The sequence below is a fragment of the Triplophysa dalaica genome, chromosome 21, assembly GCF_015846415.1.
Source record: "Triplophysa dalaica isolate WHDGS20190420 chromosome 21, ASM1584641v1, whole genome shotgun sequence".
Lineage (NCBI taxonomy): Eukaryota > Metazoa > Chordata > Actinopteri > Cypriniformes > Nemacheilidae > Triplophysa > Triplophysa dalaica.
In genome coordinates, this window is record NC_079562.1 from 402501 (window position 1) to 418064 (window position 15564).

General features: G+C 39.7%; 1 protein-coding gene across 7 annotated transcripts in view; it reads right to left on the minus strand.

The window, feature by feature from the left end:
• Positions 1-15383, minus strand: part of mafgb (v-maf avian musculoaponeurotic fibrosarcoma oncogene homolog Gb) — a 31743-nt gene extending 16360 nt beyond the window's left edge. The window contains exons 1-3 of one of the 7 annotated variants that reach the window (XM_056734115.1): positions 15360-15383; positions 12792-12937; positions 12023-12419 (exon numbers count right to left, since the gene is read on the minus strand). The gene's annotated coding sequence lies outside the window, so the exon portion shown is untranslated. Of the gene's footprint in view, positions 1-3720; positions 3789-10632; positions 10898-10923; positions 11292-12022; positions 12456-12791; positions 13123-15058; positions 15221-15359 lie in introns of those variants that run through there. The other 6 variants (XM_056734112.1, XM_056734114.1, XM_056734113.1 and 3 more) reach the window with 6 other exon arrangements.
• Positions 15384-15564: the final 181 nt, after the last annotated feature.

The window sequence follows — 15564 nt, forward strand, 5'->3', positions numbered from 1 at the left end:
ATCACCTATTAAAAAAGCTTCACTTTTTTTCCAATTTATATTTGCAGAAGATATTTTTTTAAAAGTTTTCAACAAATTTAATAAAGCCTGAATATCACTTTGTCCATTGATACATACAGTCACGTCATCTGCATAGGCCGACAGTGTGAATCTATTCCTACATTCTGGTAAAGAAACACCTTTAAGCTTACACCTTATCTGATTTAGCAAAGGCTCAATTGCTAAAGAATATAACATACCAGATAATGCACAGCCCTGCCTTATGCCTCTAAAAACTGTAAAAGGAGTACATAAACCACCATTTACCTTTAAAATACTCTCAACATCATTATAAAGAACTTTGATGTAGTTAATAAAACTACCACTAAAACCAAAAGCATTTAAAACCTTCCATAAAAAACAGTGTTCTACCCGATCAAAAGCCTTCTCTTGATCTAACGAAATAAAACCACAATTTAAGTTTAGCATCTTGGAAACTTCAAAAAAGTCACGAATAAAAGAGATATTGTCAAATATCGATCTACCTGGGACACAGTAGGTTTGATCAGGATGAATAACAATATCCATTACATTAGCCAGTCTATTAGCTAAGATCTTAGATAAAAGCTTATAGTCGCTGCAGAGCAAGGAAACCGGACGCCAACACTTTATATCTCCAAGATCTCCTTTTTTCGGTAGGAGGGTCAACACAGCTCTTCGGCAACTTTGAGGCAATTTACCCCTTGCCAGACTGGTGTTCAACACTTCTAGGAGATCTTCTCCCATTGTCGACCAAAAAGACTTGTAAAAGTCCACTGGTATACCGTCGATACCTGGTGTCTTTCCAGACACCATCCCTTGAAGTGCCTTCTGTAGTTCACTCATACTCAAAGGGCCAGAAATTCCAGTGTTGATGCTTTCAGGCACCTGAGGTAAGTTCTCAAAAAAGAACTCACCCTCATTTTCTAGCTCTACAGCAACTTCACTTTTATATAAATTCTCATAAAACCCAACTGCCCTCTGGCGAATACCCGAAGGATCTGTCAAAAGAGTTCCAGATTCAGATCTTAAAGCATGAATGGTTCTACTTTGACCATTCTTCTTTTCTAAATTAAAAAAGAATTTAGTTGAGGCATCCATTTGATTCACATTATGAAACTTCGACCTGACCAAGGCCCCCTGTGTCCTAGAGCCAAGTAGATCAGCTAATTTTGTTCTTTTATCTAAAAGTAAGTCTAAGAAACCTCTTGTACCAGTAGACTCTGCCAATTCTTGAAGTTTTAAAATATCAGCCTCTAAGACACTCATCCTAAAAGTAGTCTCTGTAGTGATGTTTCGAGTAAACTGTAAACAAAGCTGTTTAATTTGGGTTTTTCCTACATCCCACCATTGTTGTATAGAGTTATAAAACCCTTTCTTATTTTTAAAATCCTCCCAAAAAAAATTAAAACATTCTTTAAAATGTTTGTCACTTAATAAAGAAGTGTTAAATTGCCAATACGCACTTTGGGGTTTTAAAAGATTTATAAAAACTGAACATTTGACCATACAATGGTCAGAAAAACTAACAGGTACAATGTGACAGTTCCTTATAACATTATAATGGTGTTTGAAAATGTAAAATCTGTCTAATCTTGCCATAGAAATGATTCTATCACGCGCATGAGTCCAAGTATACTGTTTTTGCATGCCCTTTTGTCGTCTCCAAACATCACACAATTCATGCATCTTAACAAATTGAATCAATCGATTTCTAGAAGGCATATGAGGTTCTAAATGATTCCTATCTAGATTAGATTCAGTGCAGTTAAAATCTCCGCCCAAAAACAAAAACTCTTCTTGATTACATTTTTGTAACACAGAACACAATATATTTAAAAATACCATTCTCTCTATTGCAGAGACAGGACAGTACACACAAATAAAAATAATAACATTCTTGTCATAATTTGCTCTTATTTTTAAAAGTCTACCTTTTACTATTTCTTCTACTTGAAAAGAATGTGGGTTAAAACTTTTCGCAAAAAGAATGGCTACTCCACCACTAAGTGAAGTATTATGACTCAAAAACGAAAGCCCACCCCACTCTCTAACCCAATCAGAAGCATTTTTTAGATCACTATGAGTTTCTTGCAGCATCACCACATCTAACTTATTTTGTTTCACAAATTCATAAATACCCATTCTTTTCTTAAAATCTCTTGCTCCATTAATATTCAAGGAAGCAATATTAATTTCATTCATGTTTAAAAGAAAAGAAGAAAATAAAAAACAAACAAAAGCTAATAAAAACAAAACTAGAAACCCATGCATCAAGTTTGTCTTTTTAGCTATTATCATTTACAAGATCAGGGTTTAAAATTCTTACAATTTTCTTTAACCGATAAATTTCTTTATTTGTGAACAAGCTTTCCGCCATGAACATCTTCGTTTTGTCAACAAATTGTTTGATGTCTGGAAAGTATTCACAGACACGTACTCCTCTTTTATTTTTCGTTGCTTTGAGGAATATTTTAATGTCTTCAACCTCATAATCACGACTGGATGAAGCTCTTTGAGAAAAACTGAAATTTGAATCCGAAGATTCATTCCCACTTTCCATCCCTTCCTTGTCATCGTCATCATCGTCAACAATATTTGTTTTTTTCTGTTTTACACTTTGAACTTCACTTGAACCTTTCCTTTTACCTGGAATTTTAAACGCAGTTGTATCTGATTCTAGATCAGCATCGTCACACAGTTCGAACACTTGACACTTCACATTGTCCTTTTTATCCTTTGTCAAAAGTGATTCAGTAATGATATCACTGACTCCTTCACTCACTATAGCAGTAGCATTCACCTCATCTTCCTGCAAAGACACTACTGGTTCAGTGATATCAGAAACTACATCCTGAGCTTCAGAAACACTACCATTATTCTCTACAACAGTCACCTTTTTTACACTCAAAATGGGAGCATTAGAAGTCCTTGCTACAACCCTTTCCTCATCATCACTGTTTAGACTAACCTCCATGTTTTGCCCATCAGTTGATGCATTATCCTCTTTATTTCTTTTAGGGCAATTCCGAATCAGATGGCCTACCCCACCACAATTAAAGCACTTCATCTTATCCGTTGTGGCATAGAAAACATAATCAAAGTTGTCAACCTTAATGTTAAAAGTCAAGTTAAGTTCTTCACTATCTTTCAAAATCATGTAGGCAAATCTTCTAAAAGAAACTACATGCTTTAACAGTGGTGAAGCAGTACCAATGAGGATTTTCTTGATAGGTGAAACCAGCTTTCCATAGCGGGAAAGAATCTTAACCAGTGTATCATCAGAAACAAAAGGTGGGATATTAGACAAAGTGACTTTTTTTGAGGGTGTTGAAAGCGGAAGAACAGGTGTAAAGAGATTATTTACGACAATTCCCTTTTCCACTAATTCGTTTGCTTTTTCAACTGACTTCAAAAAAACCACAACAGCACTATTCATTTTAGATGCCGACACAATACTGTCGTGGCCAACAACTTCACCCATTGCCAAACAACTATCTTCAACACTCACCGCGGCTGCCACTTTAACACCGTGACGCCGCGTGAGATTCTTTAGAACACCAACTCGTGAGTCCGCCATGGCCACGCGAGGGGAGAACCCCACGCGACCCCAACAAACGAACTAAACAACCCAAAAAATAAAAAGTGAAACCAAAAAGGGAGAAAAAAAAAGAGAGAGAGAGAAAAAAAAGAAAAACTCACTCAGAAAAACACGGTCCACACTCACGACGCTCCAAACGTTCACGCTCACGCTCACACTCACACCGGAAACGAGAGAGAGAGAGAGAGAGAGAGAGAGAAGTGAAATGCCTCCTGTTTGCAGACGATCTGGTGCTGCTGTCACCCACAAAAGAGGGTCTACAGCAACATCTGGACACCCTGCACACTTTCTGCCAAACATGGGCCCTATCGGTTAACCTTAAGAAGACTCGAGTCATGATATTCCAAAAAAAGCCCAGTAGCCAAAATCAACATCACCGTTTCAAACTAAACAACGTGCCCCTAGAACACACCAAGAACTACACATATCTTGGTATAAACATTAGTAACACCGGAAACTTAAACAAGGCTGTGAATGACCTGAGAGACAAGGCACGAAGAGCCTTTTACGCCATCAAAAAGAATATTAAAATTGACATCCCAACTGTAATCTGACTGAAAATAATTCAATCAATTATAGAACCAATCGCGCTGTATGGAAGTGAGGTTTGGGGTCCTCTCGCCCACCAAGAGTTCAGCAGATGGGACAAACACCCAATAGAGATTCTGCAAACAGAAATGTGTAAAAACATTCTACGGGTACAGAGAAAAACTCCAAACAACGCCTGCAGAGCAGAATTAGGACTGTATCCTCTAATCATTAAAATACAAAAAAGAGCTTTAAAATTCTACACACACCTTAAGAACAGCGACACAGACACACTCCATCACAAAGCCTTAAGTCATCAAGAGCTGAGCCCAGAGAGAAACCCCTTCATCCAACTGATCTCACAACTAACTCTACAACCCCAAACATGCCCAAGTCAACCCCAAACCCCAGCCAGACTAAACCAAATGATGAAAAGACAAAAAGAGAAATATGTCAAACACTGGACAGAAGCAACAGCTCAGCAAAGTAAACTGGAATGCTATCTGTCACTAAAGAGAGAATATAAAGTGTCAGAATAGCTCACAAGCGTATCAGACCCTAAAGTAAGAAAAGTGTTGAGCATGTACAGACTCAGTGATCACCAGCTCACTGTAGAGACGGGCAGACACAGACACACATGGACACCGAGAGAAGAGCGACTGTGTCCACACTGCACACACAATCAAGTGGAAACAGAGCTGCACTTTCTCCTCTCCTGTCCCAACTACACACACATCAGAGAAACATTCTTCCCCCAGTTTACAAACTTACACAAAGACTTTGAGCAGTTTCAACAAAAGGACAAGATCTCATACATACTGGGAGAAAAGTCAAGAAGCTCAAACCTGCTGCAAGATATGTCAAGTCCTGCCACGACCAAAGAACAACCAGCACAACACAACACAACACTGACAGGACAACACACACAAACTGACACTATCACCCTCATTGAGAACTTTAATTTAAACTCTTTTTCTGTTTATATTGAGATGTATATATATATAGATTTTTACTTATAGACTTTTAATTTTATTCTATCTTATTTTTGATCTTAATCTGTATTTCTGCATGTTTATATTTAATCTTGTGCTTTGGCAATGTACATTTTCTTTTATCATGCCAATAAAGCTCCTTTGAATCTTGAATCTTGACTGAACAAAAGTGCACATCAAACATGATACACTGATGATTCACAGAATTTCTATGTGGAACATGAGGAGACGCCCAACACTTTACTGAACTCTCTCTGTCTGTGATCGCTCGAGCCCTTATCTTCAGCGTCAGCGTCAGGGTTTTATGGCCATTATGATTTTAATGCCGTCAGCTTTCAAAAACACACAACCTTAAACATTTGAGGAGCGCTTTCTCTGTAACTCTGTGACCATCTACAGCGGCCTGAACACTTCAATCTCATAAAATGCCGGACGACTTTTTCCTTTTTTTCGTTTATTTCATTTCACTCGTTCGGAGGTTCATTTTGGGCGCGTGTGAAGATTGCAAGAGCGAGCAACACTTCCACACTGCGGGAAAAAACTGCAGCATAGCGCAGGCGAGATGATGCAACCAGAAGACATCGTCCCGTTTCTGACTGCAGGCAGAGCGAGAACATCAACCCCTCCAATCAACATAATGCTCCAGCCGCACATACACTTCCAAGAAAAGTTTTACACGTACAGAAGTCCTTCTGCAGTATTTACACCAATCACTGATCACCAAACGTACAGACGCTGATGGAGATCAACACCAGAAGAACTGAGAGGATGTCAACTTTTCAACAGGATCATTAAATGTGTTGTGTGAAAGTTCATTCAGAAAAAATCAACTAACATACAAACAAACATTGTGTCTGACTCAACAGGGCTGTGTGTAAACACAATCTTGATGACACGGCTCTCAGAAACACTTGTGATTGGTCAATGATGGCATTCTGAAGGGAAAGACTTCTGTTTCTGTGATAGTTTCATGTCTTTTAACATCAATCAATATTTCATCTCCATTTATTGTAATATTCACATATCTGCCTCTTCAAAAGGTCTCACAGTCTGAACGTTATAAGACAATAAGAGCATTACACTCGCATGACATTCCTCTGGTGTCTGACTTTAAAACTATGCCACTGTTCTGAGAGAGGGAGAGAGAGAGAAAAGAGAGAGAGAGAGAGAGAGAGAGACAGAGAGAGAGAGAGAGAGAGAGAGAGAGAGAGAGAGAGAGACAGAGAGAGACAGAGAGAGACAGAGAGAGAGAGAGAGAGAGAGAGAGAGAGAGAGAGGGAGAGAGAGAGACAGAGAGAGACAGAGAGAGAGAGAGGGAGAGAGAGAGAGAAAGAGAGAGAGAGTTTTGTATCTTACAGCGTATTTCATCATTTGCTCAAAGAGGGCATAAAAAAACACACATCCCATGGAGCCCCCGACTCACACCCCCAACACACACACAAATTTACAAACAGACTAGAGAGATTCTGGTAAAGTGGATTCTAGTTAGGTGGTTTTGTTATGATATCTTGTTAATAATTGTGTTTGAGATAAATGTAATGTTAGAGGTCTCACACATATGACCTTAAATAACCGTCATCAGACGAACACACACAGTGGGTTAATGAACAGTTTGTGTGTGTGTGTGTACAAAAGCTGGCACAGAAGACACACTGCATTCAACATCTTTCCTGAAGTTTCATCAACCTCGAACTACAGTGTGTGTGTGCGTTTATACTCCAAACACAACTGCCATTTACTCACACAGTTGTTGCTGCTCTATGTGCAAGCGTGTGCATGAATGAGTGTGTGTTAACGTGTGCAGGTGTGTGTGGGGGGGCGGATGAGTGATTCAATCACTTCAGGTTATAAATCTCAGACTCTTCTTAAGCACCGGCTGAATACTGAACAACATTCATTTGTCCTCATAACACTGGGCAAGTTATATATTTATTAAACAGAAGAACAGAGAGAGAGAGAGTGTGTGTTTTCTGAAGGACACCTGTCCTTAGAGACAAACTCTCATTTATTCACAGACACAATTTCAGACTCTGAGTTAAACCTGAAATGACTTCAGAGTTCATTCAGATCATCATGAACACTGTCCATAAGAAATCAAGTCCTGATGGATCCAACAAACACACACACACGCACACACCAACACACACACACACACACCAACACACACAAAAACACTCACACACAAACACACACACACAAACACACACACACACACACACACACACAAACACACAAACACACACACACAAACACACAAAAACACACACACAAAAACACACACACACACACACACACACACAAACACACACACAAACACACAAAAACACACACACAAAAACACTCACACACAAACACAAACACACACACAAACACACACACACACACACACAAACACAGACACACAAACACACATACACACACACACACAAACACACACAAACACCCACACACACACAAAAACACACACACACACACACACACACAAACACACACACACAAACACACACACACAAACACACACGCACACACAAACACAGAGACACACACACAGACAAACACAGAGACACACACAGACACAAACAGAGACACACACAGACACACACACACACGCGCACACACAAACACACACACACAAAAACACACACACAAACACACATACACACACACACAAACACCCACACACACACAAAAACACACACACAAAAACACACACACACACACACACACACACACACACAAACACACACACTCAAACACACACGCACACACAAACACAGAGACACACACACAGACAAACACAGAGACACACACAGACACAAACAGAGACACACACAGACACACACACACACGCGCACACACAAACACACACACGCACAAACAGAGACAAACACACACACAGACAAACACAGAGACACACACACACAGAGACACACACACACAGACACAAACAGAGAAACACTCAGACACACACACAGAGACACACACACACAAACAGAGACACACACAGACACAAGCTCACACACACACACACAGGCTGTATATCTAGTGTGTGTATGTGGAGACGCATGGCTCTGAATAAGAGGAAGAGCATCTGAAAAAACTACCTGTTAGTAAAAAAGAGGAAGACAGAAACTGCAATCTGTTGCAAAACACTTACTGTAAATGCAAACCATAGCATTTCTTTTGGTGATGCAAGTCTCGCATTTGTAAAAAGCTGCAAGGACAGCATTCAGTGGCCTACTCGCTCTCTTTAACATCTCTGTGTTTTTACACCTTTATTCAACATCAACCTGAGGGAGACACGTCGCATTACACAAACACATCTGTTTTTCAGTTGTCTCAGCATTCTCACAGAAGAAACACTTTTCATTTCTCTCTCTCCTCGATGATCAGCAGTTTTCACTCGTAAGCGTTGGTCGGCGCTCAATAACATTCCGTTTCAAGTACAGAATTGATCACATTACACTCTTTCACCACAGCACATCACAATTGAATTGCCCGACTATCACAATTAGCTGGAATTTTTATTGCCTGATTTCCGGTTAATGATGTAAACAGACTCTTAAAAGGGTCTAAACGACCACTTTCATGGTTACCCTGGAAATCAAACACAAACCTCACTAACAAAACACCACATCACATACCATCAATATGGAATCACTAAACCATCACATACCATCACTATTTAATCACATACCATCACTATTTAATCACATACCATCACTATGGAATCACTAAACCATCACATACCATCACTATTTAATCACAAACCATCACTATAAAATCACATACCATCACTATAAAATCACATACCATCACTGTGGAATCACTAAACCATCACATACCATCACTATAAAATCACATACCATCACTATAAAATCACATACCATCAGTATGGAATAACATAACATCACTATAAAATCACATACCATCACTATGGAATAACATACCATCACTATAAAATCACATACCATCACTGTGGAATCACTAAACCATCACTATAAAATCACATACCATCACTATTAAATCACATACCATCACTATGGAATAACATACCATCACTATGGAATCACATACCATCACGATATAATCACAAACCATCACCATAGAATTACATACCATCATATACCATCAAATAGCATCACTATAGAATCACATACCATCATTATTGAATCACATAGCATCACTTTAGAATCACATACCATCATATACCATCACATACCATCACTATGGAATAACATACAATCACTATGGAATCACATAGCATCACTTTAGAATCACATACCATCATATACCATCACATACCATCACTATGGAATAACATACCATCACTATAAAATCACATACCATCACTATGGAATCACATACCATCACGATATAATCACAAACCATCACCATATAATTACATACCATCATATACCATCAAATAGCATCACTTTAGAATCACATACCATCATATCCATCACATACCATCACTATAGAATCACATACCATCATATACCATCACATACCATCACTATAGAAATTAAATACGAAGAATTATTAAAATACAAACAAATAAACAAACATACAAACAATTCTGAATTTATTCACACTGTGATAACTGCAAGTGATGGTCAATTATTTTCTCATTTATTAAACAGTAAGGATGGTAAAGCTTGCGTCAGCATGTCTCAATGTTACCGAAATGCATCATAATATCTACATCTCAAGGCCTGCGATATTTATATTACATTAGAGAAATTGTTTAAAATGATTTAGTGGTGAAATCTTAAGCTTTTGTTGCAGAGGTGACTGGGGAAACTGGATATATTATTAATAAATAACATTCTCATTTATAAATGATAACATGTTGAATATTATAAAATATATTTATTTTTAAATGTAAATCTTCAGTTTTAGATTCCCTTGGTAAAATATGACGAATAGATGTGAACGCGCAGGTCTGATGTTATTGATTGGACGCTCTCTCTCTCTCTCTCTCTCTCTCTCTCTCTCTCTCTCTCTCTCTGCGCCTCGAAAGCTCGTCGGTCTCGAGCCCGTGGATGTTCGGTGTTGCCATGACTCCCCGGTGCCCGGGCTCACGTCAAACAAATATCAGCGATTGATGAATCAGCATCTCGCTCATCCGTTAATATCGCTGATGTGATCGTTTCCTCACAACACCGCGAGCGCGGTAACGGAATTTAATCCCGCCTGTTATATGCAGCGATTTACCAGAAGAAGATCAAGTGCATAAATCACAAAAATGACCCGCAGGATGAATTAATCTGACATGAAAACATGTGCGCTTTTACCGGTGGTATAATGTCTTATTTTGATTTTAGCCGCTGACGTTATAGTAATGACGTGTTTTTCTGTGAAGTCCCGTGCAAATACTACATGCACCTATAAGCGTCTACCATTACTATACCGTGGGACTTTTGGGTACTTTTCCTTCGTGTCCTTCACTCAAACTGTTGGCCGTATCTCCAAATTTAGCGCGCTCCCTACCTAGACAGCATCAAGAGAACATTTCGAGTCAGCGCCTCGGAGCGCGCGCGCCGATGACCCAAAATGCCGCTGGTTCGAAACGACTCTGATGTCCATCAATTTCTCTCTCTACGAGTACAAGATAAATGTCAGTAAATGCATATGATCAATACTCACTAGAACAATACTCATCAGAGTGCCATTACCACCTGACAGCATCAGCGCACTGTGGTAAGAGCGCAGTAGTTTAGTAAACCTGTGGAAATGTTCCGCTACTCTCGTCTAAAAAGCACAAAAATAGCAACGTGTTACCTCGAGCCCGGACGATCCGTGTCCCGCGCAGACGATTCTGATGAACCAGCAGGTTCCGATTATTTACAGATCTGGAGATCCGCGCGCGCGTGTGTGTGTGTGTGTCTAACCTCTGCTTTACAATACACACTCGTTCGCTCTCTCTCTCTCTCTCTCTCTCTCTCTCTCGAATCACACCGATATCTGCAAATGTTTTTATATCGTAAGCGACGATCAGAGCCGATGAAATCAGCCGCCGGGTGACTGATCACAGATCAGTGTGCGAGTGTGTGTATCGATGAGCCCTTTGTCTGCTCGCTGTCATCATGGCTCTCTCACTCTCTCTCTCTCTCTCTCTGTCTCTCTCTCTCTCTCTCACTCACTCTCTTTCTGTGTGTGTGTGTGTGTGTGTGTGTGTGTGTGTGTGTGTGTGTGTTTGAGCGGAATGACCCGATCGCGATGATTCAGCACGAGGCGAGCCCTTTAAAACGCGCGTCCCGCTCAACGCGCACACCGGCGTCATGTCGCCGAGCGTCGCAGAAACGCACATGAGCATTCATAAACACTGGTCAAAATGCAACGACTATAAACTTATATAATAGTAAAACATCCAGAGCTTTACAGTGTGTCAGTAAACTGGCACAGGTGCATGTCACTTTATTATTATTATATTGTAATAGCAGAGCATAGTAGCCTACTATTATAGTATTATAGTATTTTCATCCAAATTGTCATATTTTGTTAAAATAATACGTAACTAGGGCCTACAGTAATTTATAACGAATAACAATCTTAATGAACATAAAGCTAACATTTATGAATATAAAACAGTTATCTGTTATAGGGTTTATTTCGATGTTTTATAATTATTTTAAACCAGTTGTTTCTAATTATATTGAAAACGTGTATAATAACTTGATTACTTTTTAAGACAATTTTTTAATTAAATGTTAGTCTTGATAACAGTAAATTAGCTAATTCTTAACAATTAAAAGCACATAAATAGCCTCACACGCACGCGCACACACACAGTGCCGTGCACACTCAGCAAAACAGATCGCAGAACTGACGGATCTCGTCTCGCTCGAACAAGCGCGTTCTGAAACGCGAGCGCGCTTACCGGAGGCGTCACGACGCGTCTGGAGCAGCGGATGACGGTCCCCGGAAAACCGGACAGAATTCCGCGAGAGTTTGTTGCTGTTGTCGGCGAATTTGTGACCGTGTTGATCCTCCTCCTCTCGCGCTGGACCCAGACGTCATATGATGTTTGGTCACGTGGCTTCATTCATGAAGGATCTACGCAACGGGCAGCGCGACTCTTAAAGACACATTAACACACAATATTGGTATAACATAAGTAAACAATCATTTAACGGAACTGTAGAGTAAAGAGCTGTGTGTGTCTGTCATGTGTAGATTTGTGTGTTTGTGGTGGTCCACAGGAGGAAGTCAGTGTGATGATTCACAGCGGTCAGTTTGTCTTCCTGTCCACAGCTGCAGATGTATGGCGATGATATCTGTGTGAACACACCTCTCATTCCTTCACTGAACACCTTTTAGGAGAACATCAGTGACTTTTAAACAGACGTCTGGATCACTGAATCTTCAATTCAGAGTTGTTGAATTCAAAGTTTTGTCAAGTCAAATGATGGATGTGTGAGGACCTCCTATTGTATAAAGTGTGTCAATGGACATTCTCTGAACGCTCTGAATATAAGATCTGTGTTTGACACGAGGGCGAGTTATAAGAAAACTGAGTGAAAAAGTAATTTTTCAAAAGTAATTTTAAGTCACAAAAATGATTCACAAACAGGCAAAAGCCACTGGAGAATATCTGAAAGAATCCCGTATGTTTCCAGAAACATGAGCGAGGAGTTATCAGGAATTACCTTTGGAATAAAAGGAGGATTATGGACCTCTTCAGCGCCTCCTCGACTTCCAATCATACATAGAAATAAACAGCGGACCTGAGAACACACAACACAAGAGCAACAACAGTCTTCGTCTCACAACTCTGGAACTAATCCTGCTCATCCTGAAACACAGAGAGAGGGAGAAAGAGAGAGACAGACGGAGAGATTGAGAGAGGCAGTGTGTGTGAGAGAGACAGAGAGAAAGAGAGAGAGAGAGAGAGAGAGAGAGAGAATGAAGGTGTAAATTTAGCAGTAGACAGGATTAACCAAATTTTTACAATATCTGCAACCCTATCTGACCTAAAACCCACTAACACAAAACCAAACAAAAAGCCTGTAAATGAGAAATGGTTTGATAAGGAGTGTAAAAACCTTAGAAAAGAAGTAAGAATTCTATCAAATCAGAAACACAGAGATGCTGACAATGTAAACACACGCCAACTCTACCATGAAAAAGTGAAACAATATAAGGACACACTAAGGAAGAAAAAGAAACAAGATACACAAAACCAGATAAAAGCAATTGAACAATCTCTAGAAACAAATCGCTTCTGGGAACATTGGAACACACTTAACAAACCCCACCATGAAGATCTTCCCATTCAGAACGGAGACGTATGGATAAAGCACTTCTCAAACCTCTATAGTAAAATAACCAAGAACCATGAACAAACAAACCTACACAACAAACTATGCACTCTGGAGTCAACAATTAAAGATTACCAAAACCCTTTAGACTATCCAATTACACTCGCTGAGCTAGAACAAAATATACCAAAACTTAAATCCCAAAAAGCAAGTGGTATCGACGGTATCCTAAACGAGATGATTAAACACGCAGACCAAAAACTTACACTCGCCATCCTCAAACTGTTTAATATCATCTTTAGTACAGGTATATTTCCCACAATCTGGAACCAAGGTCTCATAACTCCAATCCATAAAAGTGGAAACAAATTCCACCCTAATAATTACTGCAGAATATGTGTAAACAGCAAATACTGCACATCCGATCATATATACACTCTTCGTACCTTAATTGACAAAGAAACAAACCAAAATAAAAGAAAGCTCTACTCATGCTTTGTTAACTTCAAAAAAGCTTTTGACTCAATCTGGCATGAGGGACTTTTTCTTCAGTTGATTCAATGCGGCATTGGAGGGAAAACCTACGACATCATCAAATCAATATACACCAATAACACACTTGCAGTTAAAATTGGCAACAAGCACACAGACTTTCTCTCCCAGAGTCGTGGAGTGAGACAGGGCTGTAGTCTAAGTCCTACACTATTTAACATTTACATCAATGAACTAGCTGGAGCTCTAGAACAGTCACCAGCACCCGGCCCGACCTTACAAGACACCGAAGTGAAATGTCTCCTGTTTGCAGACGATCTGGTGCTGCTGTCACCCACAAAAGAGGGTCTACAGCAACATCTGGACACCCTGCACACTTTCTGCCAAACATGGGCCCTATCGGTTAACCTTAAGAAGACTCGAGTCATGATATTCCAAAAAAAGCCCAGTAGCCAAAACCAACATCACCGTTTCAAACTAAACAACGTGCCCCTAGAACACACCAAGAACTACACATATCTCGCTATAAACATTAGTAAAACCGGAAACTTAAACAAGGCTGTGAATGACCTGAGAGACAAGGCACGAAGAGCCTTTTACGCAATCAAAAAGAATATTAAAATTGACATCCCAACCGTAATCTGGCTGAAAATAATACAATCAATTATAGAACCAATCGCGCTGTATGGAAGTGAGGTTTGGGGTCCTCTCGCCCACCAAGAGTTCAGCAGATGGGACAAACACCCAATAGAGATTCTGCAAACAGAAATTTGTAAAAACATTCTACGGGTACAGAGAAAAACTCCAAACAACGCCTGCAGAGCAGAATTAGGACTGTATCCTCTAATCATTAAAATACAAAAAAGAGCTTTAAAATTCTACACACACCTTAAGAACAGCGACACAGACACACTCCATCACAAAGCCTTAAGTCATCAAGAGCTGAGCCCAGAGAGAAACCCCTTCATCCAACTGATCTCACAACTAACTCTACAACCCCAAACATGCCCAAGTCAACGCCAAACCCCAGCCAGACTAAACCAAATGATCAAAAGACAAAAAGAGAAATATCTCCAACACTGGACAGAAGCAACAGCTCAGTAAAGTAAACTGGAATGCTATCTGTCACTAAAGAGAGAATATAAAGTGTCAGAATAGCTCACAAGCGTATCAGACCCTAAACTAAGAAAAGTGTTGAGCATGTACAGACTCAGTGATCACCAGCTCACTGTAGAGACGGGCAGACACAGACACACATGGACACCGAGAGAAGAGCGACTGTGTCCACACTGCACACACAATCAAGTGGAAACAGAGCTGCACTTTCTCCTCTCCTGTCCCAACTACACACACATCAGAGAAACATTCTTCCCCCAGTTTACAAACTTACACAAAGACTTTGACCAGTTTCAACAAAAGGACAAGATCTCATACATACTGGGAGAAAAGTCAAGAAGCTCAAACCTGCTGCAAGATATGTCAAGTCCTGCCACGACCAAAGAACAACCAGCACAACACAACACAACACTGACAGGACAACACACACAAACTGACACTGTCACCCTCATTGAGAACTTTAATTAAAACTCTTTTTCTGTTTATATTGAGATGTATATATATAGATTTTTACTTATAGACTTTTAATTTTATTCTATCTTATATTTTATCT